The following is a 13,651-nucleotide window of genomic DNA, read 5'->3' as shown; positions in this document are numbered from 1 at the left end:
TGAGTTTTGTTTATCCAGGATGAAATTTAAATGTTTTAAAATTAGTCATCAATATTCTAAAAAATAGTAGACTGTTCATAAGAATCTAGATATCTTTTTTTTTTTTTTTTTCTGGAAAATTGGAAAGGTCTAGCATTTGGGGCCAGCATTCCTTCATGGCAACAGTTCACTGAGAAAGGACAGCAGCTAGACCCTTTATCCAGGGCAGGTGCCTGCCAGCTTGCTCTAGTTGCCACCCAGCCTGCTTCATTCACTTACCTTGTCTTCCGCCCCCTGTGGTCATTTGAATTTGCAACTGCTGCCCCTTATGGGACAATTAAGTTCTGTAACTGGAAATGTCAGTAGTTAGTTTATGATCCAAAAATTGGTTCATAAACTAATTTAACAACCCATATCGAAGTCAGATGCAGAGCTGAGGCAGCTTAGGAGGGTGGTAGGGAATATGATGAAAACAGAGAGCCTGACTGAATGGAAGGGGAGGGTCATGAAAAGAATCACGCTTTAATGTGAGAACAGATTCAGGGGATCCAGTCTGCTGTCTAGTATTAGCTCTGCAGAGAAATCTTCTGAATTCTGGTGAGAAGAGAGCAGGCCAGTAGTAAACATGAAGAAAAATCAATGACATTCATGACAGTGTCAGAGACTCTCTGTCATTGACATGGCCTGTATATCATCTTTGCCCCAAGTGATAGTTCCTAGTCCTGGCCTGTGTTCCTGGGGAATCACCAGAATTAGAAACGGAAGCCAGGAAGAGCTCCATGAGGCGAGAGTCAGCCCAAGATAGGGGGGGTGGAGGGAATTACAATGCACTGCAATCAGGGTACAAGGCAAAGGTGGAGCAAAAAGCAAACCCAGTACCAAAGCATAAGAAGTATGAGATACAGGAATTAGGATACTAAGTTTAGAGCCTAAGCCAGATGCAGAAAGATGCAGATGCCAGTTTCTGGCCTTCGCATTCCTTTTTGGGAAGTCTGATTTGGGTGAATCTGGAAAACCCATGGTTTCCGTTTTCTATCTGTAGTAGTCTGAGGTCCACACTTTGGTGACAGTATCTGATTCCCTCATCAGTTGCAGTGATTTCCTTTTGAATGTTGTGCTTGATAGACCATATTTCTACTTATCCAAGTTATCCATATCTCTAGTTTTCCTGGAGAAAAGCCAGGGGTGGTCTGGCTCCACAGAGCTTCAGGCTACTTCCCTCTCTCCTGGCTCTCAAACAGGACAAACAAGATAAAATCTTTAAGCTGCAGCCTCCCCCTGAGCTCTCCACATGTGGAGATGAAGAGGAAAACTCTCAGGGATGTCGGGTGGGGGGAGAGTGAGGGGATGGACTATTTGGAGTGTTTAAGCCTTATCTGATGAAAGAGAAAGAAGAAAGGACTGGAAAGAAAGGCATCTGAGGAAGGAAGAGAGTGAAAGAACATTAACATTGCTGCTGGAAGGAATCCCAGGTAAATACTACGCTAGGCTAGGTTTTCCCTGTTTGATATGTGTAGAGGGACCATATAAGTTACCATCCAAACCTGAGCTTCTTTAAGAGAGAAAGAGGAGCTGTTAGTAATTTTTCCAAGGTGCCAGCATGATCCGGGACTGGCCCAGCCAGCCAAGGCATCAGGTCTCAATAGTTAGGGATAGAGTAAGGAATCTCCCTTCAGATTCACACCTGGGCTATTGACTAAATTGTAGAGGCCTGGAGGCCTTCACTGTAACCTATGGTATTATGATGTCGAAAGTGAAGACTCAGACTTGAACTTGGTCAGGATGAAGGGGAGAGTGCTTCTCTTCTCTTAACGAAGTGTCAGAATGACCCAGGGACTTGAAAAAATTACAGAGGCCCAGGAATTCAATTTTAATTATTCTGGATTGGGCCTAAACAAGATTTTGATGATTCTATTGTGCACCTCACCTGGAACGCTATGGTTTCTCTCAGGTTTCTAGGCAACATACCCTGGTCTTCCCTTCCCCCAGGATTGCCCTGTGCTGAAGAGGCAGTGGGATGGCCCTGCAACTAGGGAACCTGGGGCAGGAGGAGGTGGGAGAGGCAGTAAAGTGACCTGTGTATTTAAACTGAGAATGTGTATTTCTTGTCAAGGACAACTGAATATCAAAAAACAAAACAAACAAAACAGCTGAAAAAAACCACTAAACCAGGTCTGTTCTAGCTCGTGGCGTCACAAACATGAAGGTTGAAGGGTCGTGCTTGGAGCGGTACTTGTCACTTTCTCCAACCATACAGATGCGTTTATTCAGTCAGTTGCCGCATACCTAGTCTGTGTTTGGAGATACCAACATCGAATCTCCCTTCAGACCCCAGAGGTTTTTTCATTCAGCCCGTATTTCTGGAGCATCTTCTGGGTGAGGGTGCGAGAGACCGCCGTAATTGCCGCTGTGCTCCACAGGGCTTGGGACAACCTTGACTTTCCAGACTGAGTTACTGAAGTAGCACCAGGAACCCAGAGAGAGCTGGGCTGCTTTGAACTGTTAAAAGATAAACCGAGGCAGAATAAAAATTTTAAGTTTGAGCAAAAATTGGTTTGCATCAGGCAGCACCAAACCAGAAGTGGTGGGAACACTGGACCACAGGAGCTCAGGAAAGACTTATATAGAGAAAGTGTGGAAGCAAAGAAAGGAAATTATTTGACTGGCTGTGGTTCAAAGCCAAGTAGGCTGTTTGTGATTGGCTGTCCTTAGCATTTTCATTCCTAACCTGGAGGCATTTACAAGCTTAGATTTAGGTTTGCCTATAGGCTGGCACAGCATTAGAGCCCCTTCAGTCTAACAGCCTCAGCCTCGTTGTTTAATTAATTTAACCCAGCTGCTCTCACCAGCGTCAATGGTTACAAAGCAGGTAGAAACACCAGTTGGATAGGGAAGAATTAATGAAAAGCATTTTAAATCCTCATTGCAGCCTCTCAGAAAATCACCAAAGGATTATATAACCCTCGGCAAGTCTTGGGATCTTCTTGCCTCTGCTCATTCTGCCTTTATTTCTCTTCTGTCTCAGAATCTCATCCCTTATCAATAGCTCAGTATTTCAGTTTCATCTCAAATCTCAATATCTTGCACGGCTCGCCATGGTAACTGTTCTCTGTTTTCTCTCTCTCTCTCTCTCTCTCTCTCTCTCTCTCTCTCTCTCTCTCTCTCTCCCTCCACTCTCCCAAACTCGGCTTCCCAACTCTGGCTCCTGTAAGCTTTTCCTTTTCTCTCCTCTTCCTTCAGGGATCGATCGGTTTCTGGGGCCAGGGCTTGGTTTCCTTTAAGATGTAAATCCTGCAGCTCAGCTCAGTTCTAATCAGCACGACAAAAGGCCAGGAGCTGCCAGAGCTGCGGGCTCCTTCCTCTTAGAGCTTGGTGGGGGGAGGTGGTGGTGGAAGGGGGTGGGCGAGAGCCGTGATTGCTCCAAAATGAAGGGTTTGCTCTGCATATTTGAATGCAAATGGTTTGCATACACGTATATACAAGCATGACTACATAGGCAGCCTGAAATATTGTAGGAGGATTCAGGAATGATTTTGCGTGAGAATGATATGTATGATATAGAAATATATGCCAGCTGAGTGCTTCTAAATTGATTTTTGTTACTGAACAACTTTGCAGTATATTAGTCAATGGAATTTTTGCCAGAGGAACTAAAAATGCCTTTCGATATCGCCTTGCTCTTAGTTTTCACAAGAACAAAACAGAAATTATGCTAATAAGGGTCAGATGTGGAGAGGTATGTACAAACTCTGAAGGAAAATTAGAACGTTGTATCTTTTATGTCCATGAGAACAATATAAAATACAAAACAAAAAAGTTTGCAAAATTTTTTCTTGTTTGTAATTCTCATTAGACTGAGTACTCCTGGATAGACGGGATTGTTTTGTTCAGCATTGTAACTGTAGCCACTAGTGTGGTGCCTAAAATATGAGAGGTGATCATGAAACAAAGAAGTATTACAAGCTGGCATTTGCCAAGTAACTGGCATTGTGCTATAAGTACAGTAGCTCAGTCTCCCAGATATTTTTGTCATTGGTGTTATGTGGAGAAATGACTGTTCCACTATGTGATCTTTTAAGGCTTATATCTTTTAGATCTTGAAGATTCTTTTTATTTTCCTTCCTTCCCCCTTTCCACCCTCTTTTCCAATCTTTCCTCCTTTCTTACTGTATTTAAATATTTAGATAAGTGCCGCCCAATAGAAACATAATTGTAGCCACAAATGTGAGCAACAAAATTTCCCCATAGCCGTATATCTAAAAAGGTAAAAAGAAACAGAAAAAAATTCATTTGAATAATATATTTTATGTAACCTAGTATATACAAAATATCATCATTTCAACATGTGATCAATATCAAAAAAGTCGTAAAGAGATACTTTGCAGTCTTTTTTTAAAACATGAGTTTTCAAAATCTGGAGTATATTTAACATATTCAGTATATCTCAATTTAAAATTGTCACATTTCAAGTGCTCAAGAACCATGTGTGTAGCTGTTGTATGGACAACACAGTTATAGACAATCTGAGTTAGAGATCAAAATTGCTAGCCTGAATAATCCATCCTTCCTTTACTTACATCCAAAATGACTCATTTCTTTATACACTGATATCTTGTAAGTATCCACAGCACTCAATACACATTGGTAGAATGAGTGAATGATAGTTGACATTACAATTTATTTTAGTCGGGTAAGATAAAGAACTTGAGGGGGAGGACTTAACATTAATACTACCTAGAGTATTGAACATGTGTTGAATCGCTGACATTAGACCAGATACTTGATAAACATTATCTCCTGTACTACTCACAGCATATTTTATGAGATTGATATGATTAGACTCACTTTTACAAAGCAATTGAAGCTTAGCCATGTTAAGTAAGTTGCTCAGGGTTAGAATCATAGTAAATTGCTGAACGAGATTTGAAGCTATGTTTGGTCTGATTCCAGACTGAACCCTTCACCACAGCTTATTGCCTTTGTAAGATAAGACCATCAGGATAAAGAAATAGCACAGAGCGGATGTATTCATTCTGTCAAGTTAAAAAAAAAAAAAGGCCATTGCCTACTGGAGTTGCTGAATTTTTCTTTCTCATTTTAATAGAAAGAATAATTTAGTAGGAAGTAGCCACCACTATTATTCAACATAGTTTTGGAAGTTTTAGCCATGCAATCAGAGAAGAAAAAGAATTAAAAGGAATCCAAATTGGAAAAGGAGAAGTAAAACTGTCACTGTTTGCAGAGGACATGATACTATATGTAGAGAATCCTAAAAATGCTATCAGAAAACTACTAGAACTAATCAATGAATTTGGTAAAGTAGAGGGATACAAAATTAATGCACAGAAATCTCTTGCATTCCTATGCACTAATGATGTAAAATCTGAAAGAGAAATTAAGGAAACACTTCCATTTACCATTGCAACAAACAGAATAAAATACCTAGGAATAAACCTACCTAAGGAGACAAAAGACCTGTATGCAGAAAACTATAAGACACTGATGAAAGAAATTAAAGATGATACAAACAGATGGAGAGATATACCATGTTCTTGGATTGGAAGAATCAACATTGTGAAAATGACTATACTACCCAAAGCAACCTACAGATTCAATGCAATCCCTGTCAAACTGCCAATGGCATTTTTCACAGAACTAGAACAAAAAATTTCACAACTTGTATGGAAACACAAAAGACCCTGAATAGCCAAAGCAATCTTGAGAAAGAAAAACAGAGCTGGAGGAATCATGCTCCTGGACTTCAGACTATACTACAAAGCTACAGTAATCAAGACAGTATGGTACTGGCACAAAAACAGAAATATAGATCAATGGAACAGGATAGAAAGCCCAGAGGTAAACCCATACACATATGGTCACCTTATCTTTGATAAAGGAGGCAAGAATATACAATGGAGAAAAGATAGCCTCTTCAATAAGTGGTGCTGGGAAAACTGCACAGCTACCTGTAAAAGAATGAAATTAGAACACTTCCTAACACCATACACAAAAATAAACTCAAAATGTATTAAAGACCTAAATGTAAGGCCAGACACTATAAAACTCTTAGAGGAAAATATAGGAAGAACACTCTATGACATAAATCACAGCAAGATCCTTTTTGACCCACCTCCTAGAGAAATGGAAATAAAAACAAAAATAAACAAATAGAACCTAATGAAACTTAAAAGCTTCTACACAGCAAAGGAAACCACAAACAAGATGAAAAGACAGCCCTCAGAATGGGAGAAAATATTTGCAAATGAAGCAACTGACAAAGGATTAACCTCCAAAGTATACAAGCAGCTCATGCAGCACAATATCAAAAAAAAACACAACCCAATCCAAAGATGCGCAGAAGACCTAAATAGACATTTCTCCAAAGAAGATATAGACTGCCAACAAACACATGAAAGGATGCTCAACATCACTAATCATTAGAGAATTGCAAATCAAAATGACAGTGGGGTATCACCTCACACTGGTCAGAATGGCCATCACCAAAAAATCTGCAAACAATAAATGCTGGAGAGGGTGTGGAGAAAAGGGAACCCTCTTGCACTGCTGGTGGGAATGTAAATTAATACAGCCACTATGGAGAACAGTATGGAGGTTCCTTAAAAAACTAAAAATAGAACTCCCATATGACCCAGCAATCCCACTACTGGGCATATACCCTGAGAAAACCATAATTCAAACAGAGACATGTGCCACAATGTTCATTGCAGCGCTATTTACAATAGCCAGGACATGGAAGCCACCTAAGTGTCCATCGACAGATGAATGGATAAAGAAGATGTGGCACATATATACAATGGAATATTACTCAGCCATAAAAAGAAACGAAATTGAGTTATTTGTAGTGAGGTGGATGGACCTAGAGTCTGTCATACAGAGTGAAGTAAGTCAGAAAGAGAAAAACAAATACCATATGCTAACACATATGTATGGAATCTAAAAACAAAATGGTTCTAATGAACCTAGGGTCAGGACCAGAATAAAGACACAGATGTAGAGAATGGATTTGAGGAGATGGGGGCTTGGGGGGGAAGGGTAAGCTGGGATGAAGTGAGAGAGTAGCATTGACATATATACACTACCAAATGTAAAATAGATAGCTAGTGGGAAGCAACTGTATAGCACAGGAAGATCAGCTCAGTGCTTTGTGACCACCTAGAGGGGTGGGATAGGGAGGGTGGGAGGAGACGCAAGAGGGAGGGGATATGGGGATGTATGTGTACATATAGCTGCTTCACTTTGTTATAGAGCAGAAACTAACACAATATTGTAAAGCAATTATACTCCAATAAAGATGTGAATTTAAAAAAAACGAAAAAGAAAAAAATAAAAAAGCATTCCTCAACAACAAAAAAGAGTAGCAAATATTCTTTCATTTTCACAAGTTTTATAATTTATTTCCAGAATGTTTATTGGAAAACATTCTAAATATTTAGAAAATTATTTTATGTGTCTTTAAAAAAAGAGAATGTAACTTATATTTTATGGCTTTAAACCATAGTGATTAAATAGTTTCACCAGGATAGTAGGTGAACCAAGAAGTCACCATTTTACATTCCTTTTCTGAACCTCCTCTAATTACCAAAAAATGTCCTCTTGAGATAGAGGTTAAAATTAGGATGCTAAATTAGGTAAGTCTCTTCCTTACCTATTCTGTAGGGTAGGTTGCCTGTTGAAAGCAGAAAATAATGCATTGCTGTGCATATGTAATTGTACAGATAATTGCCTCTATCATTTAAAAATATCATTTGCAAAAATGGCATCTATGATTAATTATGTACCTTTATCATTGAGTCGACTGGGGTACATTATAAAATCCTTTCCCTAAGCTCATGCATCTTTCCTCTCTTCTTGTTTCTTTCAATGTAAGTTGTTTAGTAATTCAAAATTTTTATTACTCCTTAAGCCATAATTCATCTACACAGGAACCAGCAACTAATTTGCCCTCTGGCTGTAGAGGGGTTGCTTTTTGACTTGTGGTATCAAGGAACAAGGGTGATGACGTTTAAACTCTCCCCTCATATAATAATGCTTCTGAAATTGAAATCCTGGGATAGGGATTGTTTATTGATATGTAAGTATCTCCATTACCATTTCCTTAACCGCAAACTGAACGTCATTGGGCTTCAATGTCAAATGGTACCAAGGAAAGAAAAAAATTAATAAAAAACATAAAAGTGTATAGTAATTCTGAAATCCTGACATGTACAACTTACCTAATGTGAATATAGTGTAATTAATGATAGTAGCAACTAACCAAGAACAGACTTTGTCCTTAACATAAGTCCTCCTTCTGGTCTCCCAGCTTCTCTGCTCTGCCCTGGATTCTCAGAATATCCAGATTGAGCATCTGAAACAGCTCTAAACACTTTACTCTTCCCATCTCACTCAAAGTAAGAGTCACAGTGGAAGCAAAAGTCGCAGTCTTTACAAAGGCCTGTGATGCCTGGAAGATCTGGCCCCTATTACCTCCTAGGACTTTATCTCCTTCTGCTGGTCCCTTCATTCAACTCTCCCCAGCCAGGGTGGCATCCCCCAATACTCTGGACACTTTCCCCACTCAGACCCCTGTGCTTGCTATTCCTTCTGCCTGGATTGCTTTTCCCTGTATTCATGTGGCTGCTCCCTTACCTTCCTAACTTGGCATGTATCACTCTTCAGTGTACCATATGTTTTATCTGTTAGTCTTATTTGTTAATTTCTCTCTCCACTAGGAAGGAAACACCATAGGGCAGGGATTTTAATGTGTTTAGTTCACTGATGAATTCTCAGCTCTTAGAAAAGTACTGGACACAGAGTAGGTGCTCAATAAGTGTTTGTTGATTGAACAAATAATTGTGTACTGTATTTTAATTTGTTAGATCTGGTGGCTCTCTCCCCAGCATAGGCAAGATGGTTGCTGGCAGCCCCAAACCTATATCCACATAACTCAAAATCCCCAGAGAAGAGAGGCCCTCTCAATCCTGGCTTCATTCACAAATCTCAGTGAGGCCCTGACCAGCCTGATTGACCCTGTGGTGATAAGGGTGCGGTGGTATGGTAGTGTGCTATGTCATGGCAATGGATAGCGTCACCGGATGAGAGAAGGAGAGATTCTCTGAAGAAAGGATTTTAGGCAGGCAGGCAGCATTATTACACTTTAGGACCCAACACTTTTATGGTAAATTGCTTTCTTGTCTGTCACTTGATAGACTGTAATACTCTGTGAGGGCAGGACCAGCTCTGTCTTACTACTATATCCTCAAGGCATAGCACATATTAGATGCTCAATAAATTTATGAATGAATGAAAAAATAAATGAATGGCAAGCTACTCGCAGCGGAGTGTGGGGGCGGGTGGGGAGGGTGTGCAAATGTTTGGAGGCCTCACAACAAAGGAGGACATTAGATGAGTTAAATGTTTCAGGTATTATGCTGAGACTCTTGGGTGGAGATGTTTACAATTTGGATTTACCTGTCAAGCTGACCAGGCACCCTTTCCTGGGACTACTACTTCAGGAATTAGAACTGCATTTGCCTCAGTTCCTTTCATTTTCTTTGCTCCATAGTTGACTGGCTCCCTTTGAGGTTGCCACCTTCCTTCTTTAGAAATGGAGAGACCCTCCTTTAGGTCTGGCTCTAGGTTGCAAGTACTTCCTTAAGGCTGTTTTTGTACACCTCTGCTGGGATTCACTGTGCAGAACTTCTCTGGTTAAACTTTCTGAGGGAGAAAGTTTTGTATAGCCCTGAGATCTGGTTCCTCACAGAAAACACAAGGGAAAACACAGCGTAAAGTACTAGTACACTATTTTCCCTCCCTCACTGAATATATATTAATAGAGTGTCTACTGTGTGCTGTGTACAGTGCTAAGCTCTGGAGAGGTGACAGGGAGGAACTGAACTAGAAGGGGAAACGGAGGAGATGCCACACATGTATACAATTTCAATCAGGGGACCAGTGTTGATAGTATGAAGGGAACTCGGTGCCATGTGGTTAGAGGAGTCCTGCTCTATTCTATGGAGTCAGAAGAGACTTCCCCTAGAAAATGGCATCTGAGCTGAGACTTGAAGGATGAATATGGGTCAAACAGGTGGGACTCTAAATGTTTCGGGCAGAGGAGGCACCTGGAGACAGGGAGATGCATGGCTTCTTTGAGGACATGAGAGGAAGTCATTGTGGCTGGAGTTAGTGAGTGTGGGGAGGGTCCTGTAAGGTGAGGTCAGAGAGGAAGGCAAGGATCAGCTCATGCAGGGGTTGGTAGCCATGTTAAGAATTTTATCTTTATTTTGACAGGTATGGGAAGCCATTAACTGGTAGAGCGTGACGGTTCCCTCTGGAACAGATCACTCCATCTGCAGAATTCAGTAAATATCGGATGGAGGTAAGAGTGGGTGGCTGAGATTGGTTCGGAGGCAACTTGATATAGAAATGAGAAATCGAGAAATGAAGTGTTACATCCCTTGGCGGAATATTGAGTCCACTGCTTTATCAAGTCTGTTAGCGAGAATTTCTCATTTTGGGAACTGATGGGGCTCTTTATCCCGATCCACAAAGAAAATATAATTAGAGCTATGAATATGAATGTGATTGTTAAAGATCATGTCAGTAAAGAAAGAAAAGAGGGCTAAAGAAAAACACCTATATTTAAGGGCTGGGCATTCATACCACAAATATGTATTGTGTTCACTATGTGCCTGGCACCGGGCTGTGAGTCATAGTCAAGCAGGCAGAAGAAATTAGTTGGAGACAAAAGACGAGAACTCTGAAAATGTGGAGTAACAAACATCAAAGAGTAAGAAAGTCTCGAGAAGAAAGTGTGGCCAGTGGTTCAGTTGCTGCAGAGGCAGAAAGTGAGATGAATGCTGACAACTTTGAGTCTGGATTAGACTCCACCCTACGTGGCACAGATTAGAAATTCAGGTTAATAAACAGACTTAGGGGGATTGCATATAAGGAACTTGACCAAACTTTCTCCCATTTTGGAACTTTAAATTATAGGCAGAGAAGACTTGATATGTGACATTTCACTTTATATCTCACTTCCTTGAAACCCATCTATTCCACCTATGGAAAGAGGGCTGTACATCCCCAGTCCTGCCATGGCTGTCAGACAAGAGCAGAGATGTTGTAATTTGAGGCTGACAGCAAGATGACCCCTACAGGGTCACTACAGTTTCTGTCTTGTGCCAGATCCTCCTGCTGAAAGATGGAGGTGCCATGACGTTAAATCAATGTAGTGAGTGATGTGGAGATTTGAGATGAAGCTAAACATAGCTTCCTTTGATTTTACCTTTTCATTTTTTTCTGGCTGGATGCCACTTTAGAAGAAGAATCACCTCTGGATAAATCATCTCTTCAGGCTTGCTATTCTAAGCAAATGACATTATGCTAAGAGGATCAGAAGGGCCTGAATGTTAATTGTGTTCATTTAGGGTTCCATGTAAAGTTTTTATTGAAGAAAAAAGACTCCCTATGAAATTTATGAAGTAGCAGAAACAAACACTCCTATTAGAAATATTCAGAAAACCATGTCACCAATTACAGATTTATTTACTTATTTATTTTAAAGTTTCAGGTTTTTTTTAAATAAATAAATTATTTTTGGCTGCTTTAGGTCTTCACTGCTGCGTGTGGGCTTTCTCTAGTGTGGCGAGCAGGGGCTAATCTTAGTTGTGGTGCATGGGTTTCTCATTGCCGTGGCTTCTCTTGTTGTGGAGCATGGGCTCTAGGTACACAGGCTTCAGTAGTTGTGGCTCATGGGCTCTAGAGCACAGGCTCAGTAGTTGTGGTGCATGGGCTTAGTTGCTCCGTGGTATGTGGGATCTCCCCAGACCAGGGCTCGAACCCGTGTCCCGAACATTGGCAGTCGGATTCTTAACCCCTGTGCCACCAGGGAAGTTCCCCAATTACAGATTTAGCACCAAGTAACTCAGTAATGGAAATCAAAGTTATGAAAGAATAACATTAATTTGAGGTGAATAATATCCAAAATTTTATTTCCGATAATTTAAGAAATGGATGAATCTGTTGTGTATTGCTATGTAACAAACCACCCCAAAATTTAGTTGTTCAAAACAAGGACCATTTATTGAGGACAGGATTCTTTGGGTGGGCAGTTTAGGCTGAGCTCAGCTGTGAAGCTCTTCTAGTCTCAGCTGGAAATTTCTCATGTATCTGCTGGTCGCTGCCAGTCAGCTGGTTAGCTCTGCATCTGGGGATTGCCTGGGACAATGCGGGTGAATGAGCTACGTGTCTCTCATCAACCAGAAGGCTAGCTTTGACTTGTCCATATGGCCATTGGGCAGGGTTCCTAGAGAAAGAGTGGAAACTTGAATGCCTCTTGAGGTGTGGCTCAGAATTGGCTCAACAGCCTTTCAGCCAAAGGATGTCCAAGGTCAGGTCAGATTCAAGGGGTGAAAAAATAGACTCTCTATTGATGCAAGGGGCTAACTGCAAAGTTAAACCATACGGGAGAAAAAATTTTGGCCATATTGCTATCTATCACAGATTCTGAATCATTTTTATCCTATTTGAATCACATATTGGTAGATAAAATGTATAGTATTTGAACAATACTTTTGGAAGGGGAAATGTCTTTATTTTTAGCTTTGTTGGCAGTTTCAAACTAGGACCTCCCTCACAGCAACCAGTCAGGATGAGATTTTATTAACAGAATATTTTTTACTTCATTCTTGTTTCTGTAACTATAAAGAAAATCCTCATGTTTTCAGTGGCTGTTAGTCTAGGTGTGTGTGATATAACCAATCACAGACAAAGCAGGATTTCTTAGTGGCAAGGAACACTACCTAGCTGCTGGCCTGGAAATCCTTTATAAAGAGTTCAGAATTGCCATTGGGAAAAGGGCATTTACTTGACAAATGGTGCTATTTCCATTTTTGTCTGCCCAATTTTAAATTTCCTCTTATTAAAATGGCAAATTCAGGCCCTGGAATAAATTGAACCAATGAAATACATAACTGGAAGATACACACTTCACCACTTCACTCTGTAATATGTAGACATCTTATGGATGCAAGGACATTTCATGGAAAGGGAGTTTTAAAATTACTTTGTATGCATATAGAGAAAACAAAACTTTTTGATGTCTTGGCTCAAACTGAATAGGATCTCACTTAATAGCCCATGTAATACTTTAAGATGATTTATTATTATGCTAATATTATATTGTAATATTTATTAAGCATTGGAAATGTGCAGAATACTAGCTCGTCCACATAAAAGATCCTGATGAATTTCAAGGAAAAGGGCTAAGAAAAGCACTCTCCTAATCCATAGGAACGGAGGGTAATTCAGAATCTAGATGAACCAATAAATCCGATTTAATTTAGTATACATCATATGGCCCCAAAAAGGTAGACTAATGGAAAATAAGAGTGATAATCTTTGATTAAAAGGTAGTCATTTTAACGGCACACCAGACTTGAGTTTAGAAAGAGTCATTTCAGTAACATAGGTCTCATTTTTTTTTTTTTTTTTTTTTAATTTTTTTTATTTATTTTTATTTTTGGCTGCGTTGGGTCTTCGCCCCTGTCCGAGGGCCCTCTCTAGCTGCGGCGAGCTGGGGCCACTCCTCATCGCGGTGCGCGGGCCTCTCACTATCGCAGCCTCTCTTGTTGCAGAGCACAGGCTCTAGACGCGCAGGCTCAGCAGCTGT

General features: G+C 40.3%; 1 pseudogene; it reads left to right on the top strand.

Moving 5' to 3' along the window:
• The window catches only part of LOC136120214 (PR domain zinc finger protein 14 pseudogene), a 51,952-nt pseudogene that overhangs the window by 36,942 nt on the left and 1,359 nt on the right, over positions 1–13,651 (top strand).

The sequence above is a fragment of the Phocoena phocoena genome, chromosome 3 (genome assembly GCF_963924675.1).
Source record: "Phocoena phocoena chromosome 3, mPhoPho1.1, whole genome shotgun sequence".
NCBI lineage: Eukaryota > Metazoa > Chordata > Mammalia > Artiodactyla > Phocoenidae > Phocoena > Phocoena phocoena.
Note: the sequence above shows the minus strand (reverse complement) of the source record. Positions and strands in the feature narration are given on the sequence as shown.